The sequence below is a fragment of the Bos grunniens genome, chromosome 11, assembly GCF_055505025.1.
Source record: "Bos grunniens cultivar Pamir isolate PY7600 chromosome 11, Bosgru_T2T1.0, whole genome shotgun sequence".
In the NCBI taxonomy this organism is placed as follows: domain Eukaryota; kingdom Metazoa; phylum Chordata; class Mammalia; order Artiodactyla; family Bovidae; genus Bos; species Bos grunniens.
Window position 1 is genome coordinate 78,849,101 of NC_141175.1, and position 17,991 is coordinate 78,867,091.

The 17,991-nt window shown below is 45.2% G+C and overlaps 1 long non-coding RNA gene across 1 annotated transcript in view; it reads left to right on the top strand.

Annotated features, from left to right (window-relative positions):
• The window catches only part of LOC147363380 (uncharacterized), a 95,042-nt gene continuing 77,051 nt past the window's right edge, over window positions 1-17,991 (top strand). The window contains exon 1 of the long non-coding RNA XR_015137025.1: window positions 1-667. This is a non-coding gene — a long non-coding RNA (uncharacterized LOC147363380). The remainder of the gene's footprint in view (window positions 668-17,991) is intronic.

Sequence of the window (17,991 nt, forward strand, 5' to 3'; positions counted from 1 at the left end):
GACACACTGGGAATGATTTAAAAAAATAACAAAGAGATGTATCTTTACACACATCTTTGCTGTTGAAAATGAAGTCCGTGAAAGTTTTCTGGGAATTCAAAAGTAGTTCTTTTTCATGGGCCCTCCTTGGTTGGTTTTCAAGTTTGCCCTGAAGCATCTTCTGTCCAAATAGCCTTTCGCTGGCAGCAGTTCTACCTTCATCCAGAAGATGGCGGGCGAGGCCAGCAAGCGAGCTTCGCAATGCAGCCAGGCGCCAGGCCTAGGCAGGTGACCCTTTTTTAACAAAAGATGCGGGCACCTGAAGCCTATTTGCCAACCCCATAAATGCGCATGGGCGACAAGAACTTCGGGATAGGTTCTGGTGTTGATCCCCGTGAAAAGGAGCCTTTTTGAAAGGGTGTTTCAGGGGGAGCATGGCAGCAAGTGGTTAAAGGGCAGGTCCTCTAAAACTCTCCTTTGAATGGGGAAAACACTGTGGAAAATGAACTTCCTATAAAGCAGGCACAGCCCTCAAAGTCTCCGTGACTCAGGACGACGTGCTTTTTTGCCTCTTGAAGCTTACTTGCTTTGGAAATGGTTCCCGGCTCCCTGGCCACCTCCACAGCTGACCGGAAGCTTCTCTTGGGTCACAATTCCTCCTCCTCACAGGTCTGCACACTCCCAACAGGTAAGAGAAGAGCTTTTGACTTGAGCTAACTGGGAAGTGGTGACAACTGAACGAAATGGCAAAATGGGGAATTTCCAGCACAATAGGAATTTGCCAAATAGCTCTTTTGCAGGGCTGATGCGGCCTCCCCACATCTCCTCCTAGAGGCCGCAGTGCTGGCGGAGGAAAGGCCAGCCACCCCATGCGCCTGCCGGAGGAGCACAGGTGTGACCGTGGGAACCGTCTCCATCTTGCTAGGCCAGATACTAAGGCTGCAGCCACCCCCCTACCCCCCACCCCGCCATTTTCCTTCTGACCTAAATCTTCGCTGAGGCTGAGCTGGGCTCCCGGCCAGGGTGTCAGCTGTGGACAAAAGCGCCCTGTTTGGAAGGCTTGGCTACTGTGTTTTCCTATACAGCCCAACAAACTGTGTCCAACTCCCCCAAGTCAATGTGATAACGCAAAAAGATGCAAAAATGGCAGTGGCCTCCGGGCTGCCTTCCAGGAAACCAGAAACACTGTCCCCTCGTGTTTTTACCACAAGGCAATGGGCTTGTTTATAGGAAGAGGCCCCCTGCGCGGTCTCCGCCTCTGGCTGATCACGTGGCGGATGCTGTGCTGGGTGCTTCCGCAAGCTGAGCTTGCCCTATTTTTTTCTGGCTGACTGGGGAAGCCGACCATTACTCACTGCTTCTCCCCCACCCTCCCCCTACCTCCTCCTCCTCCTCCTCCTTCCAGCTCCTCTGCCTCTGGCTTTGCAGGGGTCCCAGCAGAGGGCTGGAGTGGGCTGGAGACCAGGCGAGTTGTGCTGCAACTACCCACTGCTGTGTGGACTTGGGGAGACGGCTCCTCCAGCTCTTCTTGTGCAGGCTCTGCTAACGGCAGTAATGACATATGCTCTAACTTGCCAGTTGTTTGCAGGCTATGTTAGTATGGTTGGTGCACAGGACAAACTGGGTGTGCAGTCAGGATGGGCACCGCTCTCTGCGGACCTGGAAGGAGGAGGGAAGGTGGGAAGGATGAGAGGGACTTAGTTCACGTTATGGGGGAGGGAGTGCCAGGCTGGGGAAGTGGTGGGAACAATGGCACAATGACAGGAATCCATGGAACATTTCCTAGGAACAGTGGGGACGTCATTCTGGCTTAATCAAAAGCTCTGTGATTGTGTGTGTGTGTATACACACCCGTGCAAGTGTGCCCATAACAGGGACACGATTCTGGAAATTTGGTTGGCAGCCCAGTTATGGGGGACCTTGAAGTCGCAGTTCATTATTACCTTGGGCAACATTGCAAGTTGACGAGCAAGGATCACATGCAAAGGAGTGTGAGGAAGAGAACGTGGCCATTTGTGTGAGAGAGGATTGGAGAGATCAACTGGAGGGACCCGTTCTGGAGGCCCCTGTAAGTTCCAGGCCGGAGAGGATGGTGTGAGAGACCAGGATGGCACCCCAGGGGACATACATGAAAACCATCAAGTAGGAAGGGTCAGCAGGACTTGACTGAGGTTAGGCCTCTGAGATGGGAGGCTGCTGGGGCTGTGGAAGAAACCAGCAAGGCTAGAGGAGAAAGCCTGGTGAGGGGAGAACAGTTCAGCTTCAAAGGCACTCCACACAAAGTGACTGGTTTCATTTGGCCAAAGCTGTAACCGGTGAGGAGCGTGAAAGCCCTCAACTGATGGGACTCCTCTAGCAGGCTCTCCTCACTCTTCTGGTCTCCTGGGCCTTTCAGAAAGTGTCTTCCACCCTGCGCCTACATCCTGACTTGGCCTCTAGCTACCAGTCCGCTGAAGAAATGGGAGGCCGATCTTGGCCTAAATGGAAAGATCCAGGCTGTACCTGGGCTTCGCTTCACCGGGGGCTGCTGTTCCTCTTCCTGCTGAACCAGATTCAGCTGTTTTTGCTGGATAGGTTGACAGCTGAACCTCATCTGGCAGGCTCTGTTTTGGGAATGGAGACCAGGAGTTCTGCCTAAGAAGCGGGGAGAGAAACAAAGGTGGTAGATTCTTTTCTGGAAGGGCAAAAGGTAGCTGGAGGCGTTTTATCCTTCAATTCAGAGTCATTCAGACAGCTGCTCCTATGATTGATGGAGATGTTTATTTGCCGCAGTTTTCTTGGAATCGCTGATCTCTAGTAAATGCTCAGCGGCCTGCAGGAGAACACTGCTAGCATTGTGAGGTGTGCGTTTTCATTCTAACGGAGTTGCAGATGCAGGCAAGACATGATTAAATATAGAACTGGCAGGAGCAGATAGGTGTAAGTGCCCACAAAAAGGAGCTGGGTGGGGGAGGGAGCACCCGGCTCTGTGGCTCACCAGCCCCTTCCTCCCTCTAGACTTCAGTTTTCTCACCTGTCAAGTGAGGGTATTGGGCTGGAGGACCTCCAAGTTCTTTCTGTACCCGGAGATTCTACAGTTTATTTTGTGTCGTGGTCCTAGCCTAGACGTGGGTTCTGCAGGCAGTGGTGAAGAAAAACACCCAGACTTTGGCATCTGGAAAAGGCCACCTCAGAATTGGCCCTCGTGGGCCTCTCGAGAGCTTTTAAATCCGTCTTGGTCAGCTGAACAGAATTCTGGTCTTGTGTGGGCCAGCGTTGGTTTTCACATTGTCTGCCGTTTGGCTCCTATCACAAACTGGTTGTAAGAAGTAACTTTTGTGAGAGATTAATTTTCAGAAAATTTTAAAAGCAATTAAACCCTTTTCTTCAAAGGGAACTTTATGTGGACTTGAGATAGAACGGATAAAACTCTGGCTATTCTGGGAGAGGGGCCCAAGAGTCCCCAGGCTCCTCTGTGAACATGCAGGCTCTGGAGCACGGTTTGAAAGTGACCAGCCTGAGGGTCAGACAGTCTTAATGACAGCTATGCGGACAAGTGAGGCCCCTGATTCCATGTCCATGTCATACCTTTGATTTTAGCAAAGGCAACTCAAGGACCAGCACATGAATGCCTCCTCTGTGTCTGCTGTGAGGCTTCTGGTGAAGACACTGCGTGCTGGTTCAAGCAGTGTCCTCCACGGAATGCCCCCGTGTGAGAAATTTCCCTCAGCAGTTTGTATGAGGAAAAACTTTCTTTCCCTAGGGACTAAAATGCCCTTTGGGTCTTTGTTTGAAAACAAACAACCGACCAATGAGCAAACACCGTCTCCCCTGAGAGGAACTTTTCCAAAATAAGATGTGTATCCCTTAATACAATGTGTGATTTCCTTGTGCTGTGTGGTAGATGCCGTGTGTTGCCGCTTGGTGTCCATCTCAAGCTCGTATGTGTCTTCCTGTGCCTCAGAGACTGTAAAGTTAGAAACACCGTTTCCGGGGTTCCCCTGCTCCTAGGATTCTAGATTTACATTTATTTCCGCTGTTAGATGGTCTAATGTAGTGTGTGGAGGCAGAAGTGGAGGGAGGTCATTTTCATGCTGCGCTGGCTCTTGCTGGTGACCCGGGTGATTCTGGGTGTGAGAGTTCCTGCAGTCATGACCTCATGTCCAGTCACTAGCTCCATGGGTGTTGGTGGGCTGGCAGTGCCTCCCAGATTTTGAAACTGGAGTCATGGCAGTGTGCTCTTGATTTCAATGATTCTGTGTGTTGAGATTTGATTCTCTGCCATCCTGATTATGGCAGAGGCGGCAGCTCCCCTGATGGGCCGGTTCAGATCACTGTTTCTGATGGCCTAGCCTAGAGCTCTCTTCTCACACTCTTTCCACGATCCATTCTGTAAGCACTGAATCCCCTATGTTACAACATGTTTCCTTAACAAGCAAGAGTGATTTCTGTTTCCTGTACTTGAACCCTGACTAAATGTTCCATGGTTGTCAGGATGCTTAGATCCAGGTTTTGTTGCTTCCTGTTGAGGATTATAGGGTCTTTGAACCTCAGTTTTCATATCTGAAGCTCTATGGTAGTAATAATCTTTTTATTTGTATTGTAATTGTTTCCATGTATCTCTCACCATTGACTCCTGCCTCCCTCCATGACTAAGAGCTGTTTGAGGTTTTACAGCTTACCAAGCCCTTTCTCCTTTTATGTTTTGACTCTTACAACTACCATGGGAGGTCAAAGGGAGGGTTTATTATAATCATCAATGCAAGCCCACAAGGTAATTGGCATGGTGGAGTCATGCACATAATGTGGCTGAAAAATGAGTGGAATGCTCTGGGTTGCTTGGAGGAATTGGACAAGGCTTTAGGAGGACACAGCACCTGAAATGTGAAGAACGTGATGTCTAAAGAGAGAGAGGCAGGGTGAGGGAAAAGCATGTGCACAGGCATGGAAGCCTGCACAGGCGTGCATGTTCAGAGGAGGATGCAAGCGTGAGTTTAGGACGGTTTGAGTGGACAGTGGGAGGGCTGTGACATGACAGGGACTGGGACTCCTGCCTGTGGGCGTTTGTTTTCCCCTGTAGATGGCCAAGGGGCAGGAAGCAACCTGAATGATCATACTGAGGCTGGAAAGGGCTGGAGGGGCGAGTTTAGAAGCAGAAAGAGTGAGCAGCCTATGATGGCAGTTCAAGGACTAGGTGACCAGAGATGGTGCTGGGGGTGGGAACAAGGGTATTGGATATGGAGGGTGAGAGGGAGAGGGAGTGATCTAGGATGACTCCTGGGTCTCTGGTTTGGACACCTGGATGAGTGGTGCTCACTGAGAAAGGGAGCTTGGGAAAAGGAGCAGGTTTGGACTTATTGAGTTTCAGATTATCTGGTAACCAGATGCCTTACATGGGTCTGAAGCTGGAGAGAGGTCTGTCTGGAGGGGTAGGTTTTAGATCACGTTCAAATGGTGGTTGAAACCTCGAGTAGATGAGGTTTAGGGAGAATGTGAAGACTGGGGAGAAAGGAAGATTGAGGACCATCACTGCTTAGAGAAAGAGAAACTTGGAAACAGGAGTAGAGAAAGATATAGAAGGGAAATTAGAGGAGGAGAGAAAGGTTCGGGGAGATGAATGGGGGCACAGTGTTGGAATTACGGGGGTATCTACACAGGTGGAATCGGAATGTTTCCTTTGGATCACTGGTTGAACATGGTAATTCAGTTCAGTTTCAACAAATATATATTGAATACCTACTATACTATTCCTAGAACATGGGATTTTTCAGCAAATAATTCCATTCTAGTGAGGGGAGATAACTAATAAAGAATGAACAAGTATTTTTATAGCATGCTAGAAGGGTGTGTAAGTGCTATAGATAAAAAAAATGTCAGACGTATTAAGAGGAAAACCAGGAATGTTGGGTAGGGGGTGGTGATTTTTAATCTGGTGGTTACATGTGAGCAAAGACTTGAAAGTGATGAGAGCACATGAATATCTGGGCAAAAGCCTGTCAGGCAAAAAGCATAGCCAGTGACAGGGCCTCAGGGTGGAATCTGCCTGGAATAGCAAGGAAGGCAGCATGACTAGAGGTGAGTGAGGGAGAGAAAACAGGAGGAGATAACATCAGGAGGTAAGGCTGGAGTGGAGGCAACCCTTCGAGGGCTTGGCAGACCCTTGGAAGGACTTTGACTTTGGGTAGCAATGGAATGTTTTGAGGCAAGAAATTATATGGTATGCCGCTGCTAAGTCCCTTCAGTCGTGTCCGACTCTGTGCAACCCCATGGACGGCAGCCTACCAGGCTCCCCCGTCCCTGGGATTCTCCAGGCAAAAACACTGGAGTGGGTTGCCATTTCCTTCTCCAATGCATGAAAGTGAAAAGTGAAAGTGAAGTTGCTCAGTCGTGTCTGACTCTTCCCGACTCCATGGACTGCAGCCCACCAGGCTCCTCCGCCCATGGGGTTTTCCAAGCAAGAGTACTGGAGTAGGGTGCCATTGTCTTCTCTGATGATATGGTATAGCTTATGCTATAAAAATACAGATTATTCTGGCTACTGCACTGAAGATCAGCTATAGGTTGGGGGTGGGGAGCTGCAGGAAGACCTGCTATTGGAGTAATCCAGGCAAGAGGAGGTGATATCTTGAGTTAGGATGGTGGAGATAGTCAGAAATATCAAATTATGGATCTGTTTTGTTTTGTTTGTTTTTTTCCCCCTTTTTAGTCCCCTCAGACTCTAAACTTTTTATTTTGTGTTCAGATATATCCGATTTGGATCTGTTTTGAAGATACACACTACAGAATTCCTGGTGGATTGGGATATAGGGTATGAGAGAAAGGAGAAGAGGAGTGTTCTGAGTTTCTTAGCTTGAGCAACTGGAAGGATGGCATTACCCTCAGCTGAGCTGGTGAGGATTGTGAGTGAAGAAGGTTTGGGTTCAGATGTGAGAAGTCTGGTTTTGCACATGTTGAGTTTGAGCTATCCACGAGGTACCTGAGTGTAGATATTGAGTAGATATTTTCAGGGGCATAGGAGGGGTGGACTCCAGATTGTCTGTATTGAGGAGTGGATTGGAAGTGAGAAACTGGAGACTGTCCTATAAGCTTGGAAGGAAGGTATACTGTATGACTGCTTAGTGACGTGAGAGGGAAGGGATTGATTGGGAGAATTTTTTTTTAAAGGAGAAGCATGAGCTTGTTTACAGGAAGAAAAAACAAGGAATTCATAGGCTGACAAGTACAGACGGGAAATTGTTCCTAATGGAGCCAAGGCCTTGAGGAAGTCGATGATAATGGATATATCTGAACATCCGGAATGTCTTGTTTTCTGAAGAAGGGCCATATGAAAGGTAGACTGAGACAGTTTTCTAGGTAGTGGCAGTGAAGGGGCAAAAAGTTGAGAGATTTCAGTTTATATCTCTCTGAGATAAGAATTAGGGTCAACTAAAAGAGAAGGGAACTGAGGATGGAAGTTGAGGAAAAACACAAAGGTTAGAAACCTTGAGGGGAGTGGGAGAAGTTGAGTGGCTGCGAGTGGTGAGGGTGCAGCTGATGCTGGGAATTTGTGGAGCACACTTCTTCATTGCAGTGAGCTCTTCTCTAGCAGTCCTGAAAGTAGCCATGGTAAAGAAGGCAGAGATTTAGGTTAACCCAGGTTTAGGAGTTTATGGGATAGATGTGATAGAAAGACAAGCAGATGATAGCGCTGGAGCGAGAACAACGGAAGCGAAACTATGTAGAGTGGGAGGAAGTGAGGTCAGGAGCTGCTGACAGAAGTGGAGAGCCAGGTAGAGTTAGGAGCTCAGAGGTCAAGATGAGGTCAGAGAGTAGGTGTAGTGGGAGGACCTGAGTGAGAGCTAGAGAAATCAAAGATGTGAGAGTGGATTATTAAGGTTAAGACTGTAAGGATGAAGTGGTTTTGGGTGGTTGTAATATAGGAGGTGGGACCAAGGGAATGGGCAGCCCAATATGGATAGGAGGTGAAGGTCCCTGGAGCTGAGAATGTGAAGGACCTGGAGACTGGGATGCTAGCTATTTGCGTGGATGCAAAATTCCCGAGATGATGCCAGGAATTAGGGTGAAAAGGAAATCAGTGGTCTGCATGATCAACTCCTCAATTTCAGTTCAGTTCAGTTCAGTTGCTCAGTCATGTCCGACTCTTTGCGACCCCATGAATCGCAGCATGCCAGGCCTCCCTGTCCATCACCAACTACCGGAGTTTGCTCAAACTCATGTCCATTGAGTCAGTGATGCCATCCAGCCATCTCATCCTCTGTCGTCCCCTTCTCCTCCTGCCCCCAATCCCTCCAGCATCAGAGTCTTTTCCAGTGAGTCAACTCTTTGCATCAGGTGGCCAAAGTATTAGAGCTTCAGCATCAGTCCTTCGAAAGAACACCTAGGACTGATCTCCTTTAGAATGGACTGGTTGGATCTCCTTGCAGTCCAAGGGACTCTCAAGAGTCTTCTCCAACACCACAGTTCAAAAGCATCAATTCTTTGGCTCTCAGCCTTCTTCACAGTCCAACTCTCACATCCATACATGACCACTGGAAAAACCATAGCCTTGACTAGACGGACCTTTGTTGCCAAAGTAATGTCTCTGCTTTTGAATATGCTATCTAGGTTGGTCATAACTTCCCTTCCAAGGAGTAAGCATCTTTTAATTTCATGGCTGCAGTCACCATCTGCAGTGATTTTGGAACCCCCAAGAATAACGTCTGACACTGTTTCCCCATCTATTTCCCATGAAGTGATGGGACCAGATGCCATGGTCTTAGTTTTCTGAATGTTGAGCTTTAAGCCAACTGTTTCACTCTCCTCTTTCACTTTCATCAAGAGGCTTTTGAGTTCCTCTTCACTTTCTGCCATAAGGGTGGTGTCATCTGCATATCTGAGGTTATTGATATTTCTCCCGGCAGTCTTGATTCCAGCTTGTGTTTCTTCCAGCCCAGCGTTTCTCATGATGTCCTCTGCATATAAGTTAAATAAGCAGGGTGACAATATACAGCCTTGACGTACTCCTTTTCCTATTTGGAACCAATCTGTTGTTCCGTGTCCAGTTCTAACTGTTGCTTCCTGACCTGCATATAGGTTTCTCAAGAAGCAGGTCAGGTGGTCTGGTATTCCCATCTCTTGAAGAATTTTCCACAGTTTATTGTGATCCACACAGTCAATCTAAGTTGGGGAGAATTCAGGCAGGTCCTAGAGAATCATGATAATAGGCAGTTGGGGACAATGAGATGGTTGGCTTAGCCGTGAAGAAGGGAGGAGATTTTTCCCAAAAGCTGAACAAGAATGGCCTGGTAAGTTCACTCCTCTTTCTGAGATTCCTCTATATTTTTTGCACCTCTATGATAGCCTGTACTTCATTTGACTGCCTCCTACTGCTGACCTTTTTCAGTCTTCTTCTTTTTCAATAGTGTTAGACCCTTGAGGGAAGGTATGATGTATTCTCATATTGGAGGTACTTAATAGTACCTCCATTTAGAAATGGAAAATTGGCCAGATTGTGACTGGTGTTATTTATGTTACTTGAAACAAATACAGAAATGCTTCATTTTCTGTCCATCAGTGTGTGTTCAACACAAAAATCCCATGCCCTAAACTCAAGGTCAGGATGGCTGGCCTCACATGGAAGATACAAGAGATATGAGATTCCCGTATGTGTCACCTCCTGGGACCTTGTGTCTGGAAGTGTCTCTGAAACCCAAGTGTGCTCAGGCTCCTGGTGACCTGACAACTGATGGGGAAACACAAGGAACTGGAAAAGATGCCAAGCACAGAAGTGGCTGCTGGAAACTGAAAACTCTACCAGAAGATCAGTTGTACAATGAACAGCAAACTACTCAAAGGAAAATATTTAATTTAAGGTGGGGCTTTATTTTCCTTATATCAGAATAATACGGACTTTGGATCAAAGCCTCTGGGACTAATGACAAAAAAAATTAAATTAAGTGTAATTATATGCCACTCAAAGACTCCTGGGAAGCCATTCAAATATGCAAGTGTGCTGTGTGAAAGGTGGTGTTGGTTATTCCTGATTGAGAAGGGCAAGCTGAGGAGGAGGTGGGCTGAGCGGAGGTAATTTCATTTGATAAACTCAATTACCACTTCTCTGCGACTGTAATGGGTTCTGCTCAAACAATGGAAAAATGATTAGGTGTTTTACCCCTTTGATGATCCAAGTGAATAAAAGAAATAACTAAGTTTCTAGAACCTGGCAACTTTAAGGCAAGACCAGATCCTAAATTGTGAAAGATACTACAGATGCATTAATAAGTATTGGACTGACCCATTTAGCTCCCTAGTGGTAGCACATGTTTGAATGCCGGGGGCAGAGGAGTTTGGTTGCCCCTTGAAGGCAGGTACCATGCTTAATACTCTTTAGTATCCTTTTACCCTTGGCACAGACAATGGCCATAGTTGGTTTGGGGAATGCTCTGTTTTGTTGTTTTTCTGATGCAGTTGGCTACCTAGTTTTCTCCTTAGAATGGTTGTAAAAGGCAGTTTTATTTCCCACCATGATTCCATGTTAGCCCTTAGCGACTTAGGTTTCCATGTCTGCCAGGAAAAGCGAGTTGAGTGACTCCGTTCAAGGGGGCAATAAAATGATGCATAATAATTTCATTTGATTAAATTAGCAAACAAAATTATAACTTTTGCTAAAAACTAGTTATGAGTTGAGTTGGATTCGCCATATTCTTTTCATATCACTATGCATGCTAACAAATGTTTGGCCTCCTCCAGTTTTAGCCCCTGTCTTTGTCCTAACAACCTTTGGACCCACATGCCCAGCAGTTTCCTGACTGTCCCACAGACACTTCAGATTCACTCCTCCTCTCCACCCAGTCTCCTGCTCCCCTCCCCAGTTCCCCTGCCCAGCTCCTTGCAGTAGCCTCGCCTGTTGGTTCTTTCTCAAGCGCAGCGCACCTCTTTCAACTTTCCTTTAACTCTTCCTTTCTTCTCCAACTCCAGGAATACAGCTGTAACTCAGGTATTTGTTGCCCATCATTTGCACGGGGGCAGCCGTTTCTCAGCTGGTTTCCCAGACTGTCTTCCTGCTGGCCCAGCCTCTGTATTGTTGCTGGAATACTCTTTGAAAGCAAAAGGCAAATAAAACCAAACCTAACGGGATCCTGCTGCACTTGGCATGGTTCTGGAAGGCACAGTCGCTATATTAAGAGGCCTGATTTGAACCCCAGCTGTACCACTTCCTGGCTATGAACCTTAGTTGCCTCACTGGTAAAACTAGGACTAAAAATAATCCCTACTTCAGAGGGTTATGGTGACAGTTCAGTGAGCAGACCAGTAAAGAGCTGTGCCTGGTACAGAGTTAGTGTCCAATAAGGGCTAGTTATCTTTAGCCTTATGAAAACCCTTCAGTGTCTGCCCCCAGCTCACAGCAAGAGTTTTAACACTGTGCTTTAGGAGGGCTGGGGTTTGTGGTGTCTGAATTTTTTGTTATTCTGGAGGAAGGAGGGAGCATTAACACACAAAAGATTATTCAGGGTTTACTTTCATTTCAAAATTTACATGTACACTTTAGACCAAAAACACTAGTTTTCCCCTGGGCTTTTAAGTTTAACCTGCAAATTTCATAATGAGTCTAGCAGATATTTAGAATCGTGTTGAAGGGGGCCCATATAACATCCTCTAAAATATTCAAAATGCCTTTAAAATTCAAATTCTATTAAGTGCTGCAACTATCCAATTAATCAACGTATCTTCTAAGGTATTTTGTAATTTTTAAAATATGTGAAATTAAACATATAAATAAGGTCATTTCCAATATTATTTTAAAAAAATTCCTGATATTCTTTATAGACCTAATGCATCTTAGAATTTTCAACTTAAAATCATTAGTCTAAAAGTAATACACATTATAAACTAGAATCAGAAGTCTAATTTGCTAGATACTGTAATATGTAAATCCTCTTAAACATATGGACTTGAATATATGGGCTTAAACATTATATGGACTTAGACTAACACATATTTTTTCTCAATTCAACATTTTACCTTTATGGATTTGATTTATTTATTTCTATACTTACTTAATTTTGGGTTTCCCTGGTAGCTCAGCTGGTAAAGAATCCACCTGCAATGCAGGGTACCCCAGTTTGATTCCTGGGTTGGGAAGTTTCCCTGGAGAAGGGATAGACTACCTACTCCAGTATTCTTGGGCTTGTATGTTACCTTAAATAATCCACCTGAAATGCTAGAGACCCTGGTTCGATTCCTGGGTTGGGAAGTTCCCCTGGAGAAGGGATAGGCTACCCACTCCTATATTCTTGGGCTTCCCTGGTGGCTTAGATGGTAAAGAATCCACCTGCAATGTGGGAGACCTGGGTTCCATCCCTGGGTTGGGAAGGTCCCCTGGAGGAGGGCATGGCAACCCACTCCAGTATTCTTGCCTGAAGAATTCCATGGGCAGAGGAGCCTGGTGGGCTATAGTCCATGGGATTGCAAAGAATTGGGTGCAACTAAACACAGCACATATTTAATTTTATTATTAATAAAATTTTTTTTGGCCATGCCACTTGGCTTGTGGGAGCTTAGTTCCCTGGCCAGGATTCAAACCTATGATGGGACATGGGCGCACATGGTGCTGCTGTGGTCATGGCAGCTGCTGGCCAGCTTTGGACCTTGAGAAATCCTGCTGACCAGAGCACCCTGGCAGCAAGGAGTCTGAGATGAGTGAAAGTCGATTCTTTCTTTCCCAGGCCATCTATTTGTGCTTGTTTGAACCATTTTCCACACTCAGATCAACCCAAGCCTTGAGATTCTGGGTCACCTGTATGGATCCAAACGTTACAAGGGAAATGATGTCACTTAATTCTCTTGCAGTTAGATCTTCTGGGCCCAGGCAGAGGACGTGTTTATTTTGGAAAGGGACAAACTTTCACCCACTTGAATTCCTTTGCCTCCAAAATTAGTGTTAGGGGATGACCACAGGCGTTCCATATTTCTTACCCTTTGTCTTGCCAAACAGATTGTAAATGCCCCCAGGGCCGCCTTTGACTTCTGTGTCCCTGGGAAAGTCCGCCTCCACAGGAGGTTCAGAGGAGCTCTCAGAAACCTCTAGGACTGAGAGACTGTTCTAGATCTTTTCTGACTCGTGTGACTTAGGAAGGTAATTTAACCTCTTGTATGTTTCCCATTCTTAAATGGGGGTTACACACATTAACTGCTTTCTAAGAGTACTATTATTATAAATTTGAAATGAGCTAGGATTTCAGTAAAACCATGCATTTATTTATTTTAAAAAATTATTGTTTTTTGGCTGTGCTGCACAGCTTGCAGGATCTTAATTCCCAAACTAGGGGTTGAATCTGTGCCCCATGCAGTGGAATTGCAGAGTCTTAACCACAGGACCATCAGGAAGTTCCTATACTTAATTTTTAATCTCCTAGTGTTAGGGTTAGGTCACCTGATGGCTCAAATGGTAACGTGTCTGTCTATCAATGTGGGAGACCTGGGTTGGAGACCTGGGTTGGATCCCTGGGTTGGGAAGATTCCCTGGAGAAGGAAATGGCAACCCACTCCAGTACTCTTGCCTAGAAAATCCCATGGACGGAGGAGGCTGGTGCAGGCTACTACTGTCCATGGGGTCGCAAAGAGTCGGACATGACTGAGAGACTTCACTTCAGTGTTGGGGTTGGGAAGATCCCTTGAAGGAGGGGATGGCAATCCACTCCAGTATTCTTGTCTGTAGAATCCCCATGGACAGAGGGGCCTGGTGGGCTACAGTCCATTGGGTCGCAAACAGCTGGACATGACTGAGTGACTCAGGACACACAGTGTTAGAAAGGCACTTATCCAATTGTATTATTTGTATTGTTGTATTATTTTAATTTGAGTGACTCAGGGCTTCTGACACAAGTTTCTCATCAATCATAGAAAACCCTGGCCAGGCCACAGGGCTTGATTCTTGCCCGTGATGCTGGAACACAGTTCTGTTCCCTGACCTCCAACTGGGCACTGTAAGCCCATTCCTCTACATCTAATAGCAAGTTACACATTGCCTAATTTTTGTGACAGTTTATTACTTTGCCAAGGTTACAACAAACTCTGCCACTCATTCTGTTAAAGTTTGCATTTTTAGACTTACTTGACATGTTTGAATGAATTTTGCTCCTGGCTCTTTGTGCAAAATAACTTTATAACCTCTTTGAATTTTATCATCTAATTTAGGAGCCAATAAACCTTTTTATCCCCTGCATTTTTCACTCTGGCATGGCTTCCACTAGAGCAGAGAGTAAAATGACCCACGGTCCTGACTGCCACTTCTGCCCAATATAGAATAACAGGAACTAGATTGATCCTCCTGCCTGAAATTCCTTAAAAAACAAACAAACAAAAAACCCAGACAAAATACACGAGACTATACCTCTCAAGACTTTGGATATCAGGCAACAAAGAACAATAATCCTTGGAGGACTGATAAATGAGTAAGTCCTATAATTTCCCTAGCTTGCTGCCTGGGGAAAAATTTCAGGCTGTGGATTAGGGAAGGGGAAATCTAGAGACTGTCAGTCTTGAGTTAAGGAGATAGAATTGAAGTCTGGGGAGGCCAAGATGGCTAGACTTTTTGGAACATTAACCAGAAGACAACTGCATACTGTTCCAGAGATCTATCGAGGGCCCCCCTCAAATGTGCTGTTGAGTATTGATCAAGGCATGTATGTGAGGGAACTCCCCGAGGCCTGGGAAAGAACCACCTGAAGGTTTAGAGGATCAGACCATCACCAGACATCACATGTAGTCAAGCACAGTGCTTAGTCCCAGTGGCCAACTAGAAACCCCATAACTTACAGGGTATAGGTTAGAGTAACTGAGAAGGGTTTTCCCTTGGTAATGGGGAAAATGAACCCTAGACAAAATGCAGTTCTGGTTCATAAAGGAAAGGCCTGAATGAATCAATGTTTCCAAGTAACTCCATCTTAGAACAGAGCTTGAAAATTTTTGTAAGGATACAAAATATTCAGTACCCAGCAAGACAGCATTCACAATGCCTGGCATCCAATCAAAATTTTCTAGGTGTGCAAAAGAAGCAAATGAAAATACAGCACATAACTGGTAAGATCAATCAATTGAAACTGACAAAAAAATGATATGGATGATAGACCTTGTGAACAAAAGTTAAAACATTTACTGTAACAATATCCAGTATGTTAAAAAGCTACATAAAAGGTGGAACATAAGTAGACACATGGAAAATATATCAGAAAAGACTTGGATTGAACTGCTAGAGGTGAAAACTGTAATGTCTAAGGTGAATAATACACTAGATGGAATTAATGGCAGGTTATAAATTATAGAAGAAAAAATGAACTTGAGACAATAATGGAAACTATTCAAAATGAAACAGCAAAAAGACTAGAAAGGAGAAAAGAAAGGACAGAATCAGAAGGACAACTTCAAGAGTCAGTTATACATGCACTTAGTATACTGCAAAAAAACATGAACAGTAGAAATGAATGCACATGATAACCAAATTCCTTACTACCTATGGCAAAGAGAAAACCAGCTGAGCAACCAGGGGAAAAGGACAGGGGAACAAAGCTAAGAGTGATAACAGGATTTTCATTGGAAACAATGTAAGTAAGATGACAGTGGAACAATATCTTTAAAGTACTGAAATTAAAAAAAAATACTGACATAGAATTCTTTACCCAGTGATATCTCCTTCACTGTGAAATAAAGATTTTATCAGACCTAAAAAAGCCTAAAAAAATTCATTACCAGCAGACCTGCACGACAAGAAATGTTAAAGGAAGTTCTTCAAGTAGAAGGAAGATTATATTAGACATTATCCTGGATCAATGTAAGAAATAAAGAACACCAGAGATAGTAGTAACTATGTGGGTAAATGTACAGGCTTTTTTCTTATTATTTAAATATCTTTAAAAGATAGTAGAATTTTAAAGCAAAAATAATAATGTGTTTTATAACTTGTAGAATTAAAATGTACGACAGTGATGGCACAGAGGACTTTCACATTAAGAAAGCAGAATAAGAAGGGCAAATAAAACCCAAATGTGAGCAGAAAAGGGGAACTGTAGAGCTCAAGGAGGCAATCAGTGAAAAAGTAAATAGACTCAGACTCCATAAATGTAAAAATATCAAAAGCTGGTTCTGTGAGAAGATCAAGAGAAATGATAAACCCCTTGTCAGGCTTATCAGGAAAAACAGTACAGATGATTCCAATATTGGGAATGAGAGGTGATGTCACTTTGAAGAGTAATAAGGAAATATTATTAACAACTTTATGTCAGTAAATTGACAATTTAGATGAAATGGAAAAAATTCTTTGAAAGATACAAAGTATCTTCTTTTGACTCAATAGTTCAAGTATTAAACTGAATTTAAATGTGCTTTAACTATATTAGAATTATGTTTTTAATCACGTACTGATTTTCACTAGGCTGGCTTTCTTTCCTGGTTTTTCAATCAAGCATGCATGCTTCTGTGTTCATGTGCCTGTGTGTGTGCCCATGAGAAACTTTGCACATGTTTTCTATAATTAAAATATTTTAAAAGTTTTATGAAAAGGAAGCTTCCTTTCCATGAATGTCAAGTGCCTGAGGGGAAAGGTCTGTCCTCCCCAAGGACTGAGTGTATGGATTTATACAACTTGAAACCACTGGAGTTCCCTTCCTGTTTAGAACTCCAAGCTTCTGAGTGTTTGCAGGGATCAAGAGAGTGCTGTCACAGGCTCTCGGCTGTGGGAAGTCACAAGTGCTCGTGTTGTAAGGGGCCTGCAAGACACGTGGGAGGGGCAGAGTTAGCACACTGAGTCAGCTGGGTGACTGGGAGCTCCCGTGTTTCCTGGGGCTCTGCTCCCGCCCCAAGAAAGGGCTGTCAGAGCTGAGGCTGAGGCTCCAGTGTAAGATGGGGTGCTTTCCCTGGAGTCCTTGACAACTTGAATTTAGGACATCTTAGACTGTCCCACTTTAATTAGTGCAGACTAAGTGTAGTGCCCTCCTCTCTAGAGGGTCACTGGCTAGAAGCTAGGTGACTGCGAAAAGGCTCACCCCTATTGCCTGAGAAATGTTTAAACAAAACAAACAGGACCATTGGAGGAAGGGGATTGAGGGAGACTCAAAAAGGACACTGGCAGTGAGAGAAGCAGGACTGGATACACTGGAGTGAGCTGGGTGCACAGAGTGGGCTTCAGGAGGGCTGTGCCTCTGGTTTCATGAGTGTCCAGAAGCTGGAGAGAGAAGAGGAGGGGGCCTGCGATGCCTTGGTGCTTTCTGACACACGTGCTGCATAATATTCTCTGTTAACTTAAACTTTTAACATTCCTCTGTGGTTAGAGGATTTATTCTGTGTTTCAGATATTCATAGATGATTCTGACAAAGGGGGCTATGGCTGCCAGCTACATTCCAGAAGCTAATACCTTGAAGGATTTGTATGACAAATTACTTGATTTGTGTGTTACAGATAAGCTTACGAATGGCATTCCTATTGGATTATTAAGGGCTACTTAGCTTGTTTGGGAATGCCTCTGTTTGGAGTTTAATTCTGCAAGTCCCTGGGGAGCACACACTATGGGTCCCCAGCCTGTGCTGGATTCCCTGGGCCTGGGTTCCAGGCCCTGCCAGCAGGAGCTTTCTGTCCAGTGAAGGAAATGGGGCAAATGAGAGGAGGATCAATGAGAGACGAGATTGACAGAGTATGACTCACAGGGGCAGGGCCAGTGTTGACTGGAGTTTGGGAAAGGACAGATCCTAAGCCAAGTGGAGGTAGGATGGATACCAGAGGGCAAATATTGGGCTCCATGGTCCATTTGGCCACCATACGATGACTTTCCCCCTGTTATGAAATGTTCAACAACTCCAATGAAATTGACGTGATTGATCAACCAAGTGAATAAAAGTTAGTGTCTAGGGGTTTAGGATTTAAGGGACTAGAAACGCCTATGCGGCACCATCTGGGTAGACCCCTTAGGATCACTGTATGGGGGGTGGGCATCAGGCCCAGTGCGGGGAGGTGAGTGGTCCAGGGCCCCTGCCCATGTATTTCTAGGCACTGTTTTTTCCAGG